At 44.1% G+C, this 25,702-nt stretch overlaps 1 long non-coding RNA gene across 1 annotated transcript; it reads left to right on the top strand.

Annotated features, from left to right (window-relative positions):
• The first annotated feature begins 5,540 nt into the window (after positions 1-5,540).
• Positions 5,541-25,399, top strand: LOC109944036 (uncharacterized). Its single transcript, XR_002267295.1, has 2 exons — positions 5,541-6,046; positions 24,967-25,399. It is a non-coding gene; the product is annotated as an uncharacterized lncRNA (long non-coding RNA).
• The last annotated feature ends 303 nt before the right edge of the window (positions 25,400-25,702 follow it).

Below are 25,702 nucleotides of genomic sequence, written 5' to 3'. Positions count from 1 at the left end.
CCTACACGATTGGTAGACACCCCTCAATTAAGGATGCACTTGGTTTCAAGAGGGAAGCCAAGAACTTAACAAGCCATAAGGCTCCCATCCCCGCCAAGGAGAAAGGGAAGGCCCCTATGGCTAGTAGTGCTAAAAAGAACCATGCTTTTATGTACCATGATAGAAGACAATCTTATAAGAGTTGTAATACTTATGATGCTTTTGACTCTCATGCCATGTTTGCTTCTAGTTCTTCCTATATGCATGGTAAAGATATGTCTAGGAGATATTTTGTTCATATGCCTAGGAGAAATGTTGTTAATGTTCCTAGGAAAGTTAATGAACCTTCTACAATATATCATGCTTTAAATGCTTCCTTTGCCATTTGTACAAAGGATAGGAAGATAGTTGCTAGAAAATTAGGGGCAAAATGCAAGGGAGACAAAACTTGCATTTGGGTCCCTAAGACAATTGTGACTAACCTTGTAGGACCCAACAAGAGTTGGGTACCTAAGACCCAAGCCTAAATTTGCCTTGCAGGTTTATGCATCTGGGGGTTCAAGCTGGATTATCGACAGCAGATGCACAAACCATATGACGGGGGAGAAGAAGATGTTCACCTCCTACGTCAAAAACAAGGATTCCCAAGATTCAATAATATTTGGTGATGGGAATCAAGGCAAGGTAAAAGGGTTAGGTAAAATTGCTATTTCATCCGAGCACTCTATATCTAATGTGTTTTTAGTCGAGTCTCTTGGATATAATTTGTTATCTGTTAGTCAATTATGCAATATGGGATATAATTGTCTATTCACAAATGTAGATGTGTCTGTCTTTAGAAGAAGTGATGGTTCATTAGCTTTTAAGGGTGTATTAGACGGCAAACTTTATTTAGTTGATTTTGCAAAAGAGGAGGCCGGTCTAGATGCATGCTTAATTGCTAAGACTAGCATGGGCTGGCTGTGGCATCGCCTCTTAGCACATGTTGGGATGAAGAACCTTCACAAGCTTCTAAAGGGAGAACACGTGATAGGTCTAACCAATGTTACTTTCGAAAAAGATAGACCTTGTGCAGCTTGTCAAGCAGGTAAACAAGTGGGAGGAGCGCTGTCAGCAAGAATGTGATGACTACGTCAAGACCTCTGGAGCTGCTACATATGGACCTCTTCGGACCCGTCGCCTATCTAAGCATAGGAGGAGTAAGTATGGACTAGTTATTGTTGATGACTTTTCCCGCTTCACTTGGGTATTCTTTTTGCAGGATAAATCTGAAACCCAAGGGACCCTCAAGCGCTTCCTAAGGAGAGCTCAAAACAAGTTTGAGCTCAAGGTGAAAAAGATAAGGAGCGACAATGGGTCCGAGTTCAAGAACCTTCAAGTGAAGGAGTACCTTGAGGAGGAAGGGATCAAGCACGAGTTCTCCGCTCCCTACACACCACAGCAAAATGGTGTGGTAGAAAGGAAGAACAGGACGCTTATAGACATGGCGAGGACGATGCTTGGAGAGTTCAAGACCCCCGAGTGTTTTTGGTCGGAAGCTGTGAACACGGCTTGCCACGTCATCAACAGGGTCTACCTTCATCGCCTCCTCAAGAAGACGTCATACGAGCTACTAACCGGTAACAAACCCAATGTTTCGTATTTTCGAGTTTTTGGGAGTAAATGCTACATTCTAGTGATGTCACACCCGGATTTTGGGGCACCAAGACCCGGGCGCGAACATAATCACCAGGTGTGCTGGGACCAAGTCTCACACATATGATGAATCATGGCACAGGATCGAATGTCACATCTTTACTACATAATAGAAGTTCTATACAAAATAAATAAATAATTACATTATAAGGAGACAGCGGTCCAGCAACCCAAAGTTGACTGGGAGACGACGGCCTAGACCTCTCACGAACTCGTCACAGCATCCTCCAAGCGCCTCATCCTGCGGTACCTGTTCTTGACCTGTGGGGGGGTGTGAGACAGCAAGAGTGAGCTCACATACGTTCATCGCTCAACAAGTTGTGGGGAATAATGTGCATGAACTCGCCAAAGGTGGGAGCTCACGTGAAGTGTAAGGCTTACCAAAGAGGATGGTTTGAGCTAAGCATTGCTTTTAAAGTTGGTCAAATTTTTATTAGCAATTACTAAGTATAAGTAAATACCAACCCAATTAAGTAGTAGAACAAAAGTAACAACATCACCTGCGATGCAATGCATATGACAAATTGAGTTTAAGTTCCATAATTTAATCATGTGAGTGTCCGAGCCGCTCATGACCGTGAGCACGGCTAGTATACCAGTTTTACACTCTGCAGAGGTTGCGCATCTTTACCCACAAGTCATGTTACCCATCTGCCAAGGGATCGCGACTTCCCATACACCTCTACCGAGGAGGCGAGGCAGGGTAACACTACGAGGCCTTTACAAAGTTCCACTAGCTTCAGAAAACCCGCTACAGTTTATTGGAAGCTCCAATGCAGGAATCCCTTGCATGACCGCCATCGCAGCAAAATCGTCCCGAGGGCCTCCCTACACTGACCACTCCCCTACTGCCCTTGCCCCTTTCGGGTAAGGTAGTCCTCCACTAGCTTTCCTAATTAATCAGCCAAGGGCGTCCCATTATACCCTTGTGGTAGCACTGTTTTCCCGGGTGGTCGCTCCATGTTCCAATTAACATAATGATCTTATCATGAACGATAAATAACAACGGATAACAAAAGTATAATCATGAGTAACGTATCTTCATACCCAAAACCACATAAAGCACTAGCAAGTACTACCCAAAAAGTTCAGTGGTAACAAGGTATAAAGATAATCAAACTAGGGTAACCTATTGGGTCCCATCAAAATTAACCTATGCAGATCATTATGATTAATCAGAACATGGCTGGGTAAAAAGAAGTGATCAAGGGCACAACTTGCCTGGCACTTGAGAAGGTACCAACTTGCTCTTCAGATGACACGTGACCTCACTGCTAAACCTAGCAATACAGACATACATGGTATAGGCAAAATTAACATCACACCAATCATAAGAATAAATTGCGTAATCATAATCTACGCGTTTCTACGAGACCGTGGGAACAAGAATCATTAAATTCGGAGTTACGGTTACCAAGTTATGGATTTCTCAAGTTATGTAGCACCTAGAACAGATTAATTCAAATGGACAATTTTAATTCAAGTTTCATGGCTAAACAGTGTTACTAGTTGATAGACAATATTAAAACAAAATTATAGCAACTGGAATGACTCAATTTGGAGCTAAAATGAATTAACTATCAATTATACAAGTTTATGGAATTATTTTCATACTAAAAACCTATTTCTTTATTAATTTCTGAATATCCTAAGTGTTCTGGACTGGACACAATATTTCTTAAAAGATCAAGGGCCTAAATCACAATTTTCCCAAGACTCAGTATTCCCACAGTGCGGACTGCGGGTTGTTTATAGTTAAATATGAGGTCTCTTTTGCAAAACACGCAGGTCGAAAGGGTATCGGTTAATTCGGGCCGTTGGATCAAGGATGCACGCCCCATATTAAATCGCGCAACAGCGAACCGGTATCAGGTGCCAGCCGCACGATTCGAGATCCATGGACCATAACGTCCCACGCCCAGATCTAACACAAGCCTAGGATAACCGATCAACGGTCGAGATCCGGCCGAGTTGAATAGGTACGAGCCTCTAATCCAGGCCGCCCAAAGCCAATCGGACGACCAGGGGTCTTTCTTCCTCGCTCAGCTACAGGGGTACGGCGGCGCTGCCCCAACGACGGTAGCCTACGTCGGTGAACGGCGCCTCGGTGCACTGGTGTCCCATCCAAAAAACGGATCTAATCCAGACGTACAAGGGAGGACGGCGAACATCATGGGAGGTGTCTTACCGGCAATCGCAGAATGAATACCCCTGGCCACGGCGCACAGCGGACATGCGGAGGAGCATGCATTTCGTCAACAAATTCCAAGATCTTCGGCCGCCAAACCACCGCAGAAAGTTCACCTGCCCGGACCTCCACGCACGGTGAGACTTTCCGGTATGAATCCGTGGACTATGGTGACGAGCCCACAGTGCCGGACCCAGCGACCCTCCAGCGCACAGGAGCAGCCGCAAACACGCAACTGCCCTACCGGCACCGCAACAGCTGCCCAGGAGCGATCCCAGTCCGTCTTCCCAACCCTGCTACGCAGGGCGCGCCGTGGTTAGGCCCCCAGAAGCAACTGCTGCAAGCTTGAGTGGCCCTGAAGCCCCGACGACGACCATGGCCATGCGTATGGCGCAATTTCTTTCTCTCCTCAGCGCGGCGACGATTTTTTTTGTTCTCTCTTGAATTCGTGCTCGCCGGTGACCTCACGCTTTCAGATCGTGCGTGGTTAAGGCTTCAGGGGAAAGCGGTGTCCAGCCATGGCTTGCTAGATGGATTAGAGGGGGGGTGGCGAGGGCCCGATTTATAGCCTGGGGGGCGAGCGCACGGAACAGCCAGAGTAATCGAGCAGCAGATATCTCGGCGGGTTGTTGCAACGACCGCAAAGATTGCTGGGATCTTCAACGAACTGGAAACAAAGAGCCTGTATATGCGACTCCACCTATCAACGAAACCAGGCACGAACAGGTTCACGGAGGCACTGGCTAGGGGGCCCGTTTCGCAGCAACACGGCTGAGCGCACAAATGCTAGTCGGATCCATACCAGCGATACGTGGGAGAGCCAGCTAGATGACATCATTGCTTATGTCAGGATGACGTATGTTGCGGCAAGATGAATAAATAATTGAGGCAAAACTAGTGTGGCTATGCGGTTGGGTTTATGTCATGCGGGAGAGTAATTTAGCCCAGCCGTTGGCACCCAAGTGCTTATGGGTAGGCAAGTTGTGTGCGCGCGCGTCTGGCCCAAGCAGTGGAGAAGCCAGCCTATGCAGGGGTTTAGCTCTTTTTTTTATTATCAAATTTCGAATTTCAAATCAAATTCTAATAAAGTTTGAATTCCAAGTTTAATTAGAATGCACAATCAAAGAAAATCTCAACATACAATGTAGAGTTATATACCTATATATTTTAGTCCTTTTATTCATTTAGGCAAATACGGCTCCATAGATAACTCGTGAAAGTATAATATGCTCAAACAAACAAAATAGATGTCATTCTATTATTTCTTACTTGAGTTTTTAAAATAGATTTTAGATTTTTTTTAATCTCTTCTAAATCTCAATATAAAATTTTAGGTATTACAAATTCTACTTTTCAAACTTAAACTTGTCTCAAAGTTTTGTGTACACAGGTAAAAATACAATAACTCCATCATGAGGTGCATAATATTATATCTATTTATTTTATTATTTGGCTAGCTTAATTCTATTCAATTGGACATTCAAAAGCATGAGAATTCCAATAATATCCAAAGGTTTCAAAAATCCCTAAAACACTATTATATCAATATATGCATTTATTAATCTTTTTTTATACCAATTTTAGGGCTTTACGCTTCCTCAATGGACCAATCAAGGAAGAGGTCTATGTTGAGCAACCTCCCGGCTTTGAAGATAGTTTACAAATCCTACCCCCTTAACAGAAATCTCGTCCTCGAGATTTGTAAGAGAAAAAGGATGTAGAAGGATTGGTTTGTAATTCAGCTTTTAGTTTCTAATTGGTTCCAAAATAAAGAATTTTTTTATAGGTATGGGTATATATATATATATACAACCATCCAATGTGTAAAAAATGTTTTTAAAGCATGGATAGGCTTGGGTAGGACATAGTAGGGTAAGGAAAGACTCCATCCAAGACTTGTGGATCCTGATTCCTTTGAAGATCTAGCTTAAATCCTATCCTTCCTTGATTTGATGAGGTCGATCATCTTCGATCTTCGGCCTTGGAATCGTCACCCAAGTTGGGGACATATAGTTAAGATGGCTTGTAGGTAGGGACAAATGGTTAGTGGATAGGTCGCATAAAATGAGTGTTGACCTGGCATAATCTAGCTTCCTTTGGGGTCTAGCTTGATTCCTATTCTTTAATGAGATTGATCTCTTCCTTCTTGAGCTTTGATGTATCCATCCGAGTTTGGGACAAAAGGTCAAGATAGATCTATAGGTAACAGATGGGTAGAGGGTTTAGTAGGTAGCTATATGCTAGATGGGATTAGTTATGTAACCTGTTATGTAGGTCAAGTTGTTGAGTATGGCCAAGTTGATTTAAGTCACCAATTTAGTCTTAAGTGAATTACGAGTATGGCCATATCTTTTTTTTACCAGCATTAAGAATCACCCACTAGGTTAAATCATATTAGATTAGATAGGGTCTAGATTAGATTGGGTATGACTAGATTAGACTAGTTTAGGCTAGATAGATCTACTAAGGTAGGATAAATATTATTAGGATATGTTAGAATTTTTTTTGAGATAGGATGGATCTATTAAGCTAGATATATTTTAATTAGGATAAGTTAGGATCTTTTGGGATGAGATGGATCTATGAGTGTATGATAGAATCTTTTATGATGAGATGGATATTATTAGGCTAGATACTTTAATGAGAGATAATCTAGTTTGTCTAGTTAGTTTTATAAGCATTATGTATATGCAGATATAATTATGGACATTACTCCACAACTCATCATACTCAATCAAAGATCCAAATCAGACAAGTATCATAAGAACAAACATTCAAGCGTATAGATACCCATAAAAATAGTTTTGTTTTTGTTTCTAAGATTAGGTCTCCTAGTCCTAAGAGTCACTTTAGGTACGGGATTTCAAAGTGTGAAATCCACATTTGTCTTTTAGAAATAAAAGGTAAGAATAATCAGAGTAAAGCGGGAATAGACGAGAAAAGATTAAAAAAGTTTAGAAAAGAATCAGAATAGCAGAGGTAAGTAGATAATGGTTGTCCGGTTCTATCTAGGTTTCGTCCTACAGTCAACATTCCTCTGATACCACTTCTGTCACACCCGGATTTTGGGGCACCAAGACCCGGGCGCGAACATAATCACCAGGTGTGCTGGGACCAAGTCTCACACATATGATGAATCATGGCACAGGATCGAATGTCACATCTTTACTACATAATAGAAGTTCTATACAAAATAAATAAATAATTACATTATAAGGAGACAGCGGTCCAGCAACCCAAAGTTGACTGGGAGACGACGGCCTAGACCTCTCACGAACTCGTCACAGCATCCTCCAAGCGCCTCATCCTGCGGTACTTGTTCTTGACCTGTGGGGGGGTGTGAGACAGCAAGAGTGGGCTCACATACGTTCATCGCTCAACAAGTTGTGGGGAATAATGTGCATGAACTCGCCAAAGGTGGGAGCTCACGTGAAGTGTAAGGCTTACCAAAGAGGATGGTTTGAGCTAAGCATTGCTTTTAAAGTTGGTCAAATTTTTATTAGCAATTACTAAGTATAAGTAAATACCAACCCAATTAAGTAGTAGAACAAAAGTAACAACATCACCTGCGATGCAATGCATATGACAAATTGAGTTTAAGTTCCATAATTTAATCATATGAGTGTCCGAGCCGCTCATGACCGTGAGCATGGCTAGTATACCAGTTTTACACTCTGCAGAGGTTGCGCATCTTTACCCACAAGTCATGTTACCCATCTGCCAAGGGATCGCGACTTCCCATACACCTCTACCGAGGAGGCGAGGCAGGGTAACACTACGAGGCCTTTACAAAGTTCCACTAGCTTTAGAAAACCCGCTACAGTTTATAGGAAGCTCCAATGCAGGAATCCCTTGCATGACCGCCATCGCAGCAAAATCATCCCAAGGGCCTCCCTACACTGACCACTCCCCTACTGCCCTTGCCCCTTTCGGGTAAGGTAGTCCTCCACTAGCTTTCCTAATTAATCAGCCAAGGGCGTCCCATTATACCCTTGTGGTAGCACAATTTTCCCGGGTGGTCGCTCCATGTTCCAATTAACATAATGATCTTATCATGAATGATAAATAACAACGGATAACAAAAGTATAATCATGAGTAATGTATCTTCATACCCAAAACCACATAAAGCACTAGCAAGTACTACCCAAAAAGTTCAGTGGTAACAAGGTATAAAGATAATCAAACTAGGGTAACCTATTGGGTCCCATCAAAATTAACCTATGCAGATCATTATGATTAATCAGAACATGGCTGGGTAAAAAGAAGTGATCAAGGGCACAACTTGCCTGGCACTTGAGAAGGTACCAACTTGCTCTTCAGATGACACGTGACCTCACTGCTAAACGTAGCAATACAGACATACATGGTATAGGCAAAATTAACATCACACCAATCATAAGAATAAATTGCGTAGTCATAATCTACGCGTTTCTACGAGACCGTGGGAACAAGAATCATTAAATTCGGAGTTACGGTTACCAAGTTATGGATTTCTCAAGTTATGTAGCACCTAGAACAGATTAATTCAAATGGACAATTTTAATTCAAGTTTCATGGCTAAACAGTGTTACTAGTTGATAGACAATATTAAAACAAAATTATAGCAACTGGAATGACTCAATTTGGAGCTAAAATGAATTAACTATCAATTATACAAGTTTATGGAATTATTTTCATACTAAAAACCTATTTCTTTATTAATTTCTGAATATCCTAAGTGTTCTGGACTGGACACAATATTTCTTAAAAGATCAAGGGCCTAAATCACAATTTTCCCAAGACTCAGTATTCCCACAGTGCGGACTGCGGGTTGTTTATAGTTAAATATGAGGTCTCTTTTGCAAAACGCGCAGGTCGAAAGGGTATCGGTTAATTCGGGTCGTTGGATCAAGGATGCACGCCCCATATTAAATCGCGCAACAGCGAACCGGTATCAGGTGCCAGCCGCACGATTCGAGATCCATGGACCATAACGTCCCACGCCCAGATCTAACACAAGCCTAGGATAACCGATCAACGGTCGAGATCCGGCCGAGTTGAATAGGTACGAGCCTCTAATCCAGGCCGCCCAAAGCCAATCGGACGACCAGGGGTCTTTCTTCCTCGCTCAGCTACAGGGGTACGGCGGCGCCGCCCCAACGACGGTAGCCTACGTCGGTGAACGGCGCCTCGGTGCACTGGTGTCCCATCCAAAAAGCGGATCTAATCCAGACGTACAAGGGAGGACGGCGAACATCATGGGAGGTGTCTTACCGGCAATCGCAGAATGAATACCCCTGGCCACGGCGCACATCGGACATGCGGAGGAGCATGCATTTCGTCAACAAATTCCAAGATCTTCGGCCGCCAAACCGCCGCAGAAAGTTCACCTGCCCGGACCTCCACGCACGGTGAGACTTTCCGGTACGAATCCGTGGACTATGGTGACGAGCCCATAGTGCCGGACCCAGCGACCCTCCAGCGCACAGGAGCAGCCGCAAACACGCAACTGCCCTACCGGCACCGCAACAGCTGCCCAGGAGCGATCCCAGTCCGTCTTCCCAACCCTGCTACGCAGGGCGCGCCGTGGTTAGGCCCCCAGAAGCAACTGCTGCAAGCTTGAGTGGCCCTGAAGCCCCGACGACGACCATGGCCATGCGTATGGCGCGATTTCTTTCTCTCCTCAGCGCGGCGACGATTTTTTTTTGTTCTCTCTTGAATTCGTGCTCGCCGGTGACCTCACGCTTTCAGATCGTGCGTGGTTAAGGCTTCAGGGGAAAGCGGTGTCCAGCCATGGCTTGCTAGATGGATTAGAGGGGGGGTGGCGAGGGCCCGATTTATAGCCTGGGGAGCGAGCGCACGGAACAGCCAGAGTAATCGAGCAGCAGATATCTCGGCGGGTTGTTGCAACGACCGCAAGGATTGCTGGGATCTTCAACGAACTGGAAACAAAGAGCCTGTATATGCGACTCCACCTATCAACGAAACCAGGCACGAACAGGTTCACGGAGGCACTGGCTAGGGGGCCCGTTTCGCAGCAACACGGCTGAGCGCACAAATGCTAGTCGGATCCATACCAGCGATACGTGGGAGAGCCAGCTAGATGACATCATTGCTTATGTCAGGATGACGTATGTTGCGGCAAGATGAATAAATAATTGAGGCAAAACTAGTGTGGCTATGCGGTTGGGTTTATGTCATGCGGGAGAGTAATTTAGCCCAGCCGTTGGCACCCAAGTGCTTATGGGTAGGCAAGTTGTGTGCGCGCGCGTCTGGCCCAAGCAGTGGAGAAGCCAGCCTATGCAGGGGTTTAGCTCTTTTTTATTTTCAAATTTCGAATTTCAAATCAAATTCTAATAAAGTTTGAATTCCAAGTTTAATTAGAATGCACAATCAAAGAAAATCTCAACATACAATGTAGAGTTATATACCTATATATTTTAGTCCTTTTATTCATTTAGGCAAATACGGCTCCATAGATAACTCGTGAAAGTATAATATGCTCAAACAAACAAAATAGACGTCATTCTATTATTTCTTACTTGAGTTTTTAAAATAGATTTTAGATTTTTTTAATCTCTTCTAAATCTCAATATAAAATTTTAGGTATTACAAATTCTACTTTTCAAACTTAAACTTGTCTCAAAGTTTTGTGTACACAGGTAAAAATACAAGAACTCCATCATGAGGTGCATAATCTTATATCTATTTATTTTATTATTTGGCTAGCTTAATTCTATTCAATTGGACATTCAAAAGCATGAGAATTCCAATAATATCCAAAGGTTTCAAAAAACCCTAAAACACTATTATATCAATATATGCATTTATTAATCTTTTTTTATACCAATTTTAGGGCTTTACACTTACTCAATGGACCAATCAAGGAAGAGGTCTATGTTGAGCAACCTCCCGGCTTTGAAGATAGTTTACAAATCCTACCCCCTTAACAGAAATCTCGTCCTCGAGATTTGTAAGAGAAAAAGGATGTAGAAGGATTGGTTTGTAATTCAGCTTTCAGTTTCTAATTGGTTCCAAAATAAAGAATTTTTTTATAGGTATGGGTATATATATATATATATATACAACCATCCAATGTGTAAAAAATGTTTTTAAAGCATGGATAGGCTTGGGTAGGACATAGTAGGGTAAGGAAAGACTCCATCCAAGACTTGTGGATCCTGATTCCTTTGAAGATCTAGCTTAAATCCTATCCTTCCTTGATTTGATGAGGTCGATCATCTTCGATCTTCGGCCTTGGAATCGTCACCCAAGTTGGGGACATATAGTTAAGATGGCTTGTAGGTAGGGACAAATGGTTAGTGGATAGGTCGCATAAAATGAGTGTTGACCTGGCATAATCTAGCTTCCTTTGGGGTCTAGCTTGATTCCTATTCTTTAATGAGATTGATCTCTTCCTTCTTGAGCTTTGATGTATCCATCCGAGTTTGGGACAAAATGTGACGGAACCTCCCAAGTAATTAGGCCCACCTACAGTTGTCCTTGTCTCACAGACATCAGACAACCCTGTAGGTGCCCCTGAACTACTTGACAAGTTCGGTATCTTTCCTTACCTTACCAGGAACGTCTCACCCATCTTGTAGACATTACAGAACATCGGAGATAAAGAAATGCGGAAGCGAATTACATAATCTTACATTTATTTCAAAAGTAAGCTTGAGTTATATTATTACAGACCAGCCTAAAAGTGAGTGCATAGAGGTAATATAATACAAACCAGGGAGACAACAAACTTCTCCCGAAAGACAAAAAAACAAAAGATCCTAGATGGAGGACCAAGTCCTCCCGCACTTCAGTCTTGGTTTTCCTTGTTGGGAACCACCTTAGCACAGAAGCAGCAAAAGTCTGCTACTTCCTCACCTAAAAACAACGAAGGGATAAACCCTGAGTATGGAATACTCAGCAAGTCTTACCCGACTAAGGAAAAGACTCTTAAGGGTATGCTGGATAAATAGGAGTCAAGGAGAGGCTTTAGCAAAAATCAACTTATATTTTTGCAGAAGTAGCTTACTAAAGTGAGTCCTTACTTTCAATCTTTTAACGCCATGTTAAGTATTAATAGACTCCATTTGCATCTAGTCTAATTTCACATCACATCAAGACAACATCATTCTTATCCATTGTGTTCACATCCTGACTCTAGGTTGCAGGGAAGTGACCAAGTCTTCATAACCGCGAAGGTACGGCGATCCGAATCGATTATACTCAGCTGAGGATCTCCAATCACACGACATATGTAGCACTTAACCCTTGCATATGTCAACCCGCCACCGGGGTTCTTAAGACCGGATCAGGTTCACGCAGACCGAGAGCACAGATACACCACCGTCCAGCCTCTTGCCACGGAGGGTACACGCTACTCTCGCCACCGCTCCACGCCCATCTCGTGTTGTCTTATTCCGGCCTTAGTCTGCCCGAGGCAAGGCTTACCCATGACGAGGCATGTGACCAGTTAAAGGGTCCTCGGTCAGCACGCCTACATACGCGTTAATCCTTAACCAACTTGGGTAGAACATCACCTGTTCCTACCCCAAGTTTCCATTTAAGTATTTCCACCCTTAGGAATGTGTCTGTTCCTTAGGATGAAAGAGCATCACGGGGAGCTTTGCAGTAAGATCCCACTATTGCTCCAAATGAAAATATTCTTGCAGGTAGAAGCTATCCTCTCCATGGTTAAATTGAGGACAACTTCTATCCACAAGATCTAAGCAAGGCTAAGCATTTTTGTAAATCATAATTTTGATACTTCACAGAAGTATCTATAAAGGTATGGATGTCAAGGAAAGCAATGCATCAAAGGGTTTCAAGTAACTCCTATGAACTTAATGCACATTTCACTAGACTTAAGTGTGCGAAAAGTATTTAAAAATTCAAGGAAAGGGGTTGCATGCACCGGGGCTTGCCTTCGTTAACAGGTGATTCAGGCTCGGATCCACAAATGTCGAAGTAGAAACTATTCCCGGCCTGAGTGTCCAAAGGTGGTTGCACTTGCTCTTCGGGGACTTCTACCTCTTCTTCACGTTCTACTCATAACCATACATAAGTATAAGAATGGATGCCATGGGATGCTCATGAGGATGCAAAGACAACATAAACTTATTAGTTATGTCTTGAATACAACTTGCCTTCACGGAGTTCCGGGAACTTAGGGTTTCCGGAGTCGGTAAAGGAGTTCATAGGGCAGGGGGGGTGTTTTGGGGTTTGGTGATCAAACAAGGTCCAAATCAATTCAAACTCTACCCAAGCCTTCTAAATATTATATAACACTCATATAAAAATTTTAGGCATTTTAGGACTTACCAACTATTTTCTAAAAATCTATAACCAATACTTTTAATCATTTTAAATACCCTAAAATTTCTTACTTTCACTAAAAATCACAAACTTATTTTTATTAAATACTATGGAAAATAACAAACCTAGGAAAATTGGTTTCACAGCTTTAGCATTTTTCTACATTTTTCTATAATTGTTTTGGCTCTGGAACAAAAAGAAAAAGAGAAACTTGTAACAGTCTTGGGCCGATTCTGAGCCCAGGCGGCCCAGGTCCAGGGAGGAAAGCGCCCGCGCGCCCGCGCGCCCTGGCGGTTTTGCGCAGAGGTCCCTGCGCTTTAGACTAACTGCGACCAGGTTCTTTTACTGTTTTCTCAAGTCACTGACGGATTGCAGAAAGGCCCTTGGGTTTCTAATTCTTCTCCACGAATACCCCTGGTCACGGCGCGCTCCCCATTCATCACCGACGAGCTCTGTACCGGCCATGGCCGGCGACGACTGCCCGGACTAACCATCGGGGAGGCCTTACGGACCTAAGGTGAGCTCGGAACACGCACTAATTTCACAAGAGCGCCCTGCGGACGGACTGTCCACGCTCACGGCGAGAACCGCGGCGTCGATCCCAAGTTCCCAGCGACCAGAGGGTTTCTAGTTCAATTGCGTGGGTCGGCGAGCATCACTAAGTAACCAGGGTGCTTAAACAAGGGAGAGAGAGAGATGAACTAACCTGGAAAGGGCTGGCCGCGGTGATGGGTGGTTTACGGTGGCGGAGAGGGATTTGGGGGAAGTCGGAAATTGGGACTCACTGGCGATCGACTGAGGACGATTCTTGGTGGCTGGGTGCTGGATGACGTAGCGGAGCTAGCGGGGGCTTCAATTTATAGCGAGGGTAAGCGGCGGTGGTGAATTTGACCGAGCAGTGCTGGCGGCCGGAGGTGAAGAAGAACCTGGGTGCGGTGAATTCGTGGCAAATGGCGTGGCGAGCTTCCCGTCGACGATGGGATAGCTTAGAGGAGTCACGGTGGTGCGGTGGAAAGGCTAAGCCACGCGGCACATGTCCGGGAGGCGGCGGTCACCGGCGAGGTAATCCGCGCAAGCCGCAAAGCAGTAGAGGAAGACGGCGGTGAGTCACCGGAGTGACGTCCAGCGCATGGGCGGTGAAGATCTTTTGACGCCGCGAAGTTATCCATACACCCGAGCGCGAATCGTGACGCCGGCGACGTGAATCACGGTGGAAAGCCACCGGCGGCGGTTTGCTGGCGACCTTATCAGCTCGGGGTACTGTACCATGGGAAGACTCCATCAGAACACCTGACAGAGCACTTTGGAGCGCCTATTTCTCTCAATTTCATGTGGCAACAAATCCAACTCTCTGCAGCAATAGTGTAGAGCAATATACCATCTACAATTCGACTATAGGACTTGAACATATTTGAGCACTGGATTATGCTCAAAACCTAGCTTGAAGTCGAGGTCAGTTCACTGCTAGTCTGAAAATTCAGACATAACAGCCTGACAACCCAACTTTAGGCTTGGTTTTCTCTAAATTCTTCTTAACAACTAAGCTCACAACCTTAAGCAAAGTTGTTCTCCTATAATTGGTCTTCAACTTTGATGTGGTGACCTAGGGCAAAAACCCTATGCTTTGCAAGCTACAAAGTCCCAAAGTTGAGCCCATTCACTGATTTTCAGACTTAGAGCAAAAGTCAAATAAGGTCCATTTTGCATTTAAGTCCAAAACTTTGGGTTTTGCTTTCAAGTACACATTTTTGTGAACCAAGGGACTTAAGAAACCTATTTGGCTTGGTTTTTGCACTTTAGCCCAAAAGTGGGCTAATTTTGCACAGAAGCCCCTAGGGTTTGGTTTAGGGTTTTTCAGGGTTCCAATTAGGGTTTCTGGTATCTCAGGGGTACAAAAGTGATTCAAGCTTATTTTTAGGGTCATTTTATGACTTTTACCCTAAAGTATTTAGGTTTTCTTAACTTGGGTAAAGTTTTACCCCTAGAATCCCCATTTAGGGTTAAGTTCCTTAACTAGGGTTCTAGTTGCAAAATACTTAAAACAATACAACTTGTTTGAAATTTTTGCCTAGTGAATGCACTCTAGGTGTGTCAAACATATGCAATGCCAATGCTCATGATGCCATGCTCAAGTTTTAGTTATAGTAACACCAGGGGTGTTACATCCTTCCCCCCATAAAAGAATCTCGTCCCGAGATTAAAAATCCTAGGGTAGGTAATGGTAAAGGAAACGCATCACATTTTTATTTCCTTATTTTTGGTACAAGACAGGGGTGATGTGGGGGTTATTTCTGCATTACAACAGCTATACAGACTTTACAATTTACATGAGGCTAGGAAGCCAGGAAAATTCTTATCTAAGAAGTCTTGGGTTTCCCATGTAGCCTCATCTTCCGAATGTTGGTTCCACTGTATCTTGTAGAACTTGAGAGTCTTTCTTCGGGTGACCCTGTCCTTTTGATCCAGAACTCGAATAGGATGCTCCGAGTATGTTAAGTCTGGTTCCAGGACAACATCAGTCACTTCAACGGTTCGATCAGGAACCCGAAGACACTTCTTTAGTTGTGACACGTGGAACACATTATGCACAGCAGACAATGTTTCGGGGAGCTGAAGTCGGTACGCCACTGGTCCACATTGCTCAAGTACCAGGAATGGACCAATGTATCTGGGTGCAAGTTTCCCTTTTACCCCGAAACGCGATACACCCTTCATTGGTGAAATCTTTAAGTAGACATAATCGTCTACCAGAAAGCATAAGGGTTGTCGTCGTCGGTCTGCATAACTCTTTTGCCGTGCTTGAGCTTTCTTCATATTATGAACAATTCTCTGAACCTTTTCTTCGACCTCTTTCACCATATCAGGTCTAAAGAAGTATCTTTCTCCAGGTTCAGACCAATTTAGCGGAGTCCGACACCGTCGTCCATATAAAGCTTCAAAGGGTGCCATCTTGATACTTTCTTGGTAGCTATTATTATATGAAAACTCCGCTAAAGGCAGACATTCATCCCATTTCAGTGAGAAATCCAGGACACATGCCCGCAGCATATCTTCAAGTATTTGGTTCACCCTCTCAGTCTGCCCACTGGTTTGAGGATGATAAGCCGAACTGTGGAGTAATTTAGTACCCAAGGAGTTGTGAAGTGCTTCCCAAAACTTGGCTACAAATTGAGGTCCACGATCCGACACAATGGTCTTCGGAACACCATGCAGACTGAGAATACGGGCAATGTATAATGCTGCATAAGTGGCTACTGTATATTTGGTCCTGACGGGTAAGAAGTGGGCAATCTTTGTGAGTCGATCAACTATAACCCAAATAGAATCATACCCTTTGGCCGTCCTGGGTAATCCCACAATAAAGTCCATACTGATGTCTTCCCATTTCCATGTTGGGATTGGCAAAGATTGTAATGGACCGGCAGTTTTCATGTGTATGGCCTTGACACGTCTGCAAGTGTCACATTTCGCCACATAGCGTGCAATTTCAATCTTCATTTTCGTCCACCAGTAATGTTGCTTTAAGTCTTGATACATCTTAGTGCTTCCGGGATGAATAGAATAGCGACTAAGATGTGCCTCATCCAGAATTTGCTGGCGGAGCTCTTCGTTCTTTGGCACAACTATGCGGTTTTTAAACCATATCACACCTTGATCGTCTTCTTTGAAACACTTGGCTGTTCCAGCCCTTATCTTTTCTCGTATGTGCTTCATACCCAGATTATCCTTTTGAGCATCAATTATTCTTTGCAAAATGATTGACTCAAGCCTTAACTGATTTAGAGTCCCTTGTTGGATGATCCCCAGGTTTAGCTTTTCCATTTCTTGACATAAAGTGTTCTCGAAGATCTTTGCCATAAGACAGTGGCAGGAAGTCTTACGACTCAATGCATCTGCCACCACATTGGCCTTGCCTGGGTGATAATGGATCTCCAGTTCATAGTCTTTGATGAGCTCAAGCCATCGTCTTTGCCTCATATTTAACTCTGACTGGGTGAAGATGTACTTCAAACTTTTATGATCTGTATATATATGACAGATATTTCCCAGCAGATAGTGACGCCAAATCTTTAGGGCATGAACCACAGCAGCTAACTCCAGATCATGAGTTGGATAGTGCTCCTCATGTCGGCGCAACTGCCTTGAAGCATACGCAATCACTCGGCCTTCTTGCATCAACACACAGCCGAGTCCACTGCCTGACGCATCACAATATACATCAAAAGGTTTAGTGATGTCCGGTTGAGCCAATATCGGAGCAGTGGTCAATAGTGTCTTCAGTTGTTCAAAGGCTTCATTGCACTTAGAAGACCAATTGAACTTAGTGTCATTCTTCAACAAACTTGTGATTGGCTTCACAAGCTTGGAAAAATCTGGTATGAATCTGCGATAGTACCCAGCTAGTCCCAGAAAACTCCGGACTTGGTGAACAGTCGTTGGGGGTTTCCATTCCAGAATATCTTTGACCTTGCTAGGATCTACCGCAATTCCTTTAGCTGATAATACGTGCCCCAAAAATTGAATTTCTTCCAGCCAGAACGCACACTTGCTGAACTTGGCATATAGCTGATGTTCCCTTAGGCGCGTCAATACAATCCGTAAATGCTGAGCATGGTCTTCTTCATTCTTGGAATATATCAAGATATCATCAATGAAGACTACCACGAACTTGTCCAATTCAGGCATGAACACCGAGTTCATCAAATAGGTGAAATGGGCAGGAGCATTTGTGAGCCCAAAAGACATTACCAAGTATTCAAATAATCCATACCGCGTAGTAAACGCGGTCTTCGGTATATCCTCGGGCCGAATACGGATCTGATGATAGCCCGACCTGAGATCAATTTTAGAAAATACCCTCGCCCCAGTTAGTTGATCAAATAAGATGTCGATTCTTGGAAGAGGGTACTTATTCTTGATGGTGACCTCATTCAGGGGCCGATAGTCCACGCACATGCGCAAGGTTTGATCCTTCTTCTTCACAAAGATGGCGGGACAACCCCACGGAGACGAGCTTGGCCGGATGAATCCTTTATTCAGCAGGTCTTGTAATTGAATCTTCAATTCTGCCAATTCATTTGGGGGCATACGGTACGATCTTCGGGAAATTGGAGCCGTACCGGGCTTTAGCTCAATCACAAATTCTACATCTCTTTCAGGGGGTAGTCCAGGCAAATCTTCCGGAAATACATCTGGAAACTCACATACTACCGGAATATTCTTGATCTCCGGTACAATGGCTTCATAGACTCTACCAGAAGCTTTGGCTGGATTGGTTGCGGGGAGAGTCAAAAGAATCTCTTCTTGGTTATAACTCAACCTGACGGTTCCGAGTTCAGTGTTGAGAATTGCCTTATATTGGGTTAACCAATTCATTCCCAAAATTACATCTATATCCTGGCCCTTCAGAACAATCATATTAGCAGGAAAGTTCCGTCCGGCCATTGCTACTGGCACTCCATAGGCCACTTCTTTAGTATAAATGTGTCCCCCAGGTGAATGAATTTTAAATCCCTCCTTTGATTCATGGTATGCAATATGATGTTGTTCCACAAACTTCTTGCTAATAAATGTATGTGAAGCACCAGAATCAAAAAGAATTATTGCTGGGTGACTGGCCACAGGGAACATACCCATCATCACCGGCTCTCCCTCCGGTGTGGTAGCCACTTGCGTATAATATACTCGCCCCGTTTTCTTGGTATTCTTGCCCGAAGTAGTTCCCTTGCCTGGAGCTGAATTTCCCGATCCTTGCTGATTATTAGCCTGATTTTGCCTTGGATAGGGACAATCTTTAATAAAATGCCCAGATTTGCCACAGTTAAAACATCCAGTTGAAGAACTTGGCAGTGCAGGGAATCGAGTGCCTGGGGCACCCGGCTGTTTTGGGGTAGTGGGGGCATTGTTGGGGCGGATAATAATAGGCTGCTTGAAGGGAAATGAAGGTGGACGAGAAAAAGGGCGATTTTGGTTTGAGGGTCGAATCACAAACCGTGGTTTCTTCGCCTGGCCCTGATTTGGCCGCTCACCACCGAATTCCTTAGTCTTTCCAGAATTTGCATATTTGGCCTCCACAGATAAGGCTGTGCTGACAGCCTTTCCATAAGTAAGATCAATACATGCAGCCATTTTTCGCTGCATCCGGTCGTTCAGTCCTCTCATAAAACAATTCTTCTTTTTCAAATCCGTATTCACCTGATCAATTGCGTACTGTGACAGGTGATTGAACTTGTTGAGGTATTGAGTGACGGTATCTCCGCCTTGCTTCAGTTTCATAAACTCTTCTTGTTTCATGTGTAGCACTCCCTCAGGAATGTAATGCTCGCGGAATGCTGCTTTGAACTCGTTCCATGTAATTTGATGGTTGTCCGGCTGGATGGCCACAAAGTTCCCCCACCAAGTACTGGCAGGTCCTCGGAGTTGCTGTGCTGCAAATAGTGGCTTCTGTACTTCCGAACAGCGTAGAAGGCCAAACTTCTGCTCTATGACCCGTATCCATTCGTCGGCCTCGAGCGGATCTTCTGCTTTGACGAAGAGAGGCGGACGAGTCTCAGAGAAATCCAGATAAGTGGTCTCACGGGGACCTTGTTGGAATCCTCTTCCTACTTGTTGTTGAAGCTGTTGCTGACCCGCCATCTCCCTCAGGAAGCGGGTGTTGTCGGCTGTGGCGTTCACCAAGGCAGCAATTGCCTCGGCAAGCGTGGATGGAACGGGAGGCGGATTCGGGGTAACGTCCCGACCCCCGGATGTTCCAGCTGTATCCTGTGCACGAGTCCTGGTCGGCATCTGAGGCAAAACATTTGAATAAACATCATATGCCCAAGGAAACCTTCCGTTTTACATTACTATGAAGAGTAATGATACAGACTCAATATTACATAGCAGGATACTATACCCATTTTACAACAGTACACCCTACAATACCCTACAATACACTACTCTACTACTATTACACCCTTATTCCTGCTTGCCATCAGTCTTGGCGGCTTCATCGTCAGGTGTGGGAGTCCAGACATCTACCAACCTCAAGGAAGGAGGAGGCTCAAAAAGGTCTAACTCCCCACCCAGCGCACGTCCCGCAACGTGAGATGGTCCAGCTTCTGCCTCAGCAGGTGGTGCAGGCTCACTTGGGTGTAGTTGTGAGTATAATATATGGACTTCCTCGTGCAAAGTGTTGCAGTAAACCTGCAGGTTATCAACAGTCGAGCTAAGTTCTTTAACTCGGGCCTAAGCCCTTGCTTCCTTAGCACACATTAGCAAACGAGACTGGACGGCCCAGTCAAGAGCTAAGTCTCGATCAGCGAGTTGATCCTGCAAGTGTCGGATGTCCCTTCGTAGTTCGTTGATTCTATCACCATCAGCGACCCAAGCATCAGTCCTATGTTGAAGTGCTGCTTGAAGTCGACTCACACGAGCTTCAAGGTCTCCGATCGGGTCGTTGCTTCCACTGCTGCTACTTTCATGTCGGGGAGCCAATTGATGCCGAGGCACCCCAATTGGTCCCGTGGACTTGCGTGCCGTTAGCCTGGTACGTGGCGGCATCTTTTCTAAGGGGGAAAATGTCATTAGTAAGATTCTTAGCATGATGCATGTATAATTACAGAATCAACCTTAGTCGATTCAACCTTCTATACATTGCACTCTTCCTATCTGGTCTTTAAAATAGACTTCTTCAGAATACTTAGGTAAGAAGAGAAAAGAATTTTTTTAGGTAAGACTCTAAAAAATCCTTTTGAAGATGCTTCATAATATCTGCCAAGAAGGGCTACGCTCCGATACCAGCTGTGACGGAACCTCCCAAGTAATTAGGCCCACCTACAGTTGTCCTTGTCTCACAGACATCAGACAACCCTGTAGGTGCCCCTGAACTACTTGACAAGTTCGGTATCTTTCCTTACCTTACCAGGAACGTCTCACCCATCTTGTAGACATTACAGAACATCGGAGATAAAGAAATGCGGAAGCGAATTACATAATCTTACATTTATTTCAAAAGTAAGCTTGAGTTATATTATTACAGACCAGCCTAAAAGTGAGTGCATAGAGGTAATATAATACAAACCAGGGAGACACCAAACTTCTCCCGAAAGACAAAAAAACAAAAGATCCTAGATGGAGGACCAAGTCCTCTCGCACTTCAGTCTTGGTTTTCCTTGTTGGGAACCACCTTAGCACAGAAGCAGCAAAAGTCTGCTACTTCCTCACCTAAAAACAACGAAGGGATAAACCCTGAGTATGGAATACTCAGCAAGTCTTACCCGACTAAGGAAAAGACTCTCAAGGGTATGCTGGATAAATAGGAGTCAAGGAGAGGCTTTAGCAAAAATCAACTTATATTTTTGCAGAAGTAGCTTACTAAAGTGAGTCCTTACTTTCAATCTTTTAACGCCATGTTAAGTATTAATAGACTCCATTTGCATCTAGTCTAATTTCACATCACATCAAGACAACATCATTCTTATCCATTGTGTTCACATCCTGACTCTAGGTTGCAGGGAAGTGACCAAGTCTTCATAACCGCGAAGGTACGGCGATCCGAATCGATTATACTCAGCTGAGGATCTCCAATCACACGACATATGTAGCACTTAACCCTTGCATATGTCAACCCGCCACCGGGGTTCTTAAGACCGGATCAGGTTCACGCAGACCGAGAGCACAGATACACCACCGTCCAGCCTCTTGCCACGGAGGGTACACGCTACTCTCGCCACCGCTCCACGCCCATCTCGTGTTGTCTTATTCCGGCCTTAGTCTGCCCGAGGCAAGGCTTACCCATGACGAGGCATGTGACCAGTTAAAGGGTCCTCGGTCAGCACGCCTACATACGCGTTAATCCTTAACCAACTTGGGTAGAACATCACCTGTTCCTACCCCAAGTTTCCATTTAAGTATTTCCACCCTTAGGAATGTGTCTGTTCCTTAGGATGAAAGAGCATCACGGGGAGCTTTGCAGTAAGATCCCACTATTGCTCCAAATGAAAATATTCTTGCAGGTAGAAGCTATCCTCTCCATGGTTAAATTGAGGACAACTTCTATCCACAAGATCTAAGCAAGGCTAAGCATTTTTGTAAATCATAATTTTGATACTTCACAGAAGTATCTATAAAGGTATGGATGTCAAGGAAAGCAATGCATCAAAGGGTTTCAAGTAACTCCTATGAACTTAATGCACATTTCACTAGACTTAAGTGTGCGAAAAGTATTTAAAAATTCAAGGAAAGGGGTTGCATGCACCGGGGCTTGCCTTCGTTAACAGGTGATTCAGGCTCGGATCCACAAATGTCGAAGTAGAAACTATTCCCGGCCTGAGTGTCCAAAGGTGGTTGCACTTGCTCTTCGGGGACTTCTACCTCTTCTTCACGTTCTACTCATAACCATACATAAGTATAAGAATGGATGCCATGGGATGCTCATGAGGATGCAAAGACAACATAAACTTATTAGTTATGTCTTGAATACAACTTGCCTTCACGGAGTTCCGGGAACTTAGGGTTTCCGGAGTCGGTAAAGGAGTTCATAGGGCAGGGGGGGTGTTTTGGGGTTTGGTGATCAAACAAGGTCCAAATCAATTCAAACTCTACCCAAGGCTTCTAAATATTATATAACACTCATATAAAAATTTTAGGCATTTTAGGACTTACCAACTATTTTCTAAAAATCTATAACCAATACTTTTAATCATTTTAAATACCCTAAAATTTCTTACTTTCACTAAAAATCACAAACTTATTTTTATTAAATACTATGGAAAATAACAAACCTAGGAAAATTGGTTTCACAGCTTTAGCATTTTTCTACATTTTTCTATAATTGTTTTGGCTCTGGAACAAAAAGAAAAAGAGAAACTTGTAACAGTCTTGGGCCGATTCTGAGCCCAGGCGGCCCAGGTCCAGGGAGGAAAGCGCCCGCGCGCCCGCGCGCCCTGGCGGTTTTGCGCAGAGGTCCCTGCGCTTTAGACTAACTGCGACCAGGTTCTTTTACTGTTTTCTCAAGTCACTGACGGATTGCAGAAAGGCCCTTGGGTTTCTAATTCTTCTCCACGAATACCCCTGGTCACGGCGCGCTCCCCATTCATCACCGACGAGCTCTGTACCGGCCATGGCCGGCGACGACTGCCCGGACTAACCATCGGGGAGGCCTTACGGACCTAAGGTGAGCTCGGAACACGCACTAATTTCACAAGAGCGCCCTGCGGACGGACTGTCCACGCTCACGGCGAGAACCGCGGCGTCGATCCCAAGTTCCCAGCGACCAGAGGGTTTCTAGTTCAATTGCGTGGGTCGGCGAGCATCACTAAGTAACCAGGGTGCTTAAACAAGGGAGAGAGAGAGATGAACTAACCTGGAAAGGGCTGGCCGCGGTGATGGGTGGTTTACGGTGGCGGAGAGGGATTTGGGGGAAGTCGGAAATTGGGACTCACTGGCGATCGACTGAGGACGATTCTTGGTGGCTGGGTGCTGGATGACGTAGCGGAGCTAGCGGGGGCTTCAATTTATAGCGAGGGTAAGCGGCGGTGGTGAATTTGACCGAGCAGTGCTGGCGGCCGGAGGTGAAGAAGAACCTGGGTGCGGTGAATTCGTGGCAAATGGCGTGGCGAGCTTCCCGTCGACGATGGGATAGCTTAGAGGAGTCACGGTGGTGCGGTGGAAAGGCTAAGCCACGCGGCACATGTCCGGGAGGCGGCGGTCACCGGCGAGGTAATCCGCGCAAGCCGCAAAGCAGTAGAGGAAGACGGCGGTGAGTCACCGGAGTGACGTCCAGCGCATGGGCGGTGAAGATCTTTTGATGCCGCGAAGTTATCCATACACCCGAGCGCGAATCGTGACGCCGGCGACGTGAATCACGGTGGAAAGCCACCGGCGGCGGTTTGCTGGCGACCTTATCAGCTCGGGGTACTGTACCATGGGAAGACTCCATCAGAACACCTGACAGAGCACTTTGGAGCGCCTATTTCTCTCAATTTCATGTGGCAACAAATCCAACTCTCTGCAGCAATAGTGTAGAGCAATATACCATCTACAATTCGACTATAGGACTTGAACATATTTGAGCACTGGATTATGCTCAAAACCTAGCTTGAAGTCGAGGTCAGTTCACTGCTAGTCTGAAAATTCAGACATAACAGCCTGACAACCCAACTTTAGGCTTGGTTTTCTCTAAATTCTTCTTAACAACTAAGCTCACAACCTTAAGCAAAGTTGTTCTCCTATAATTGGTCTTCAACTTTGATGTGGTGACCTAGGGCAAAAACCCTATGCTTTGCAAGCTACAAAGTCCCAAAGTTGAGCCCATTCACTGATTTTCAGACTTAGAGCAAAAGTCAAATAAGGTCCATTTTGCATTTAAGTCCAAAACTTTGGGTTTTGCTTTCAAGTACACATTTTTGTGAACCAAGGGACTTAAGAAACCTATTTGGCTTGGTTTTTGCACTTTAGCCCAAAAGTGGGCTAATTTTGCACAGAAGCCCCTAGGGTTTGGTTTAGGGTTTTTCAGGGTTCCAATTAGGGTTTCTGGTATCTCAGGGGTACAAAAGTGATTCAAGCTTATTTTTAGGGTCATTTTATGACTTTTACCCTAAAGTATTTAGGTTTTCTTAACTTGGGTAAAGTTTTACCCCTAGAATCCCCATTTAGGGTTAAGTTCCTTAACTAGGGTTCTAGTTGCAAAATACTTAAAACAATACAACTTGTTTGAAATTTTTGCCTAGTGAATGCACTCTAGGTGTGTCAAACATATGCAATGCCAATGCTCATGATGCCATGCTCAAGTTTTAGTTATAGTAACACCAGGGGTGTTACACAAAAGGTCAAGATAGATCTATAGGTAACAGATGGGTAGAGGGTTTAGTAGGTAGCTATATGCTAGATGGGATTAGTTATGTAACCTGTTATGTAGGTCAAGTTGTTGAGTATGGCCAAGTTGATTTAAGTCACCAATTTAGTCTTAAGTGAATTACGAGTATGGCCATATCTTTTTTTACCAGCATTAAGAATCACCCACTAGGTTAAATCATATTAGATTAGATAGGGTCTAGATTAGATTGGGTATGACTAGATTAGACTAGTTTAGGCTAGATAGATCTACTAAGGTAGGATAAATATTATTAGGATATGTTAGAATTTTTTTTGAGATAGGATGGATCTATTAAGCTAGATATATTTTAATTAGGATAAGTTAGGATCTTTTGGGATGAGATGGATCTATGAGTGTATGATAGAATCTTTTATGATGAGATGGATATTATTAGGCTAGATACTTTAATGAGAGATAATCTAGTTTGTCTAGTTAGTTTTATAAGCATTATGTATATGCAGATATAATTATGGACATTACTCCACAACTCATCATACTCAATCAAAGATCCAAATCAGACAAGTATCATAAGAACAAACATTCAAGCGTATAGATACCCATAAAAATAGTTTTGTTTTTGTTTCTAAGATTAGGTCTCCTAGTCCTAAGAGTCACTTTAGGTACGGGATTTCAAAGTGTGAAATCCACATTTGTCTTTTAGAAATAAAAGGTAAGAATAATCAGAGTA

Source organism: Zea mays, chromosome 2 (genome assembly GCF_902167145.1).
Source record: "Zea mays cultivar B73 chromosome 2, Zm-B73-REFERENCE-NAM-5.0, whole genome shotgun sequence".
Lineage (NCBI taxonomy): Eukaryota > Viridiplantae > Streptophyta > Magnoliopsida > Poales > Poaceae > Zea > Zea mays.
Note: the sequence above shows the minus strand (reverse complement) of the source record. Positions and strands in the feature narration are given on the sequence as shown.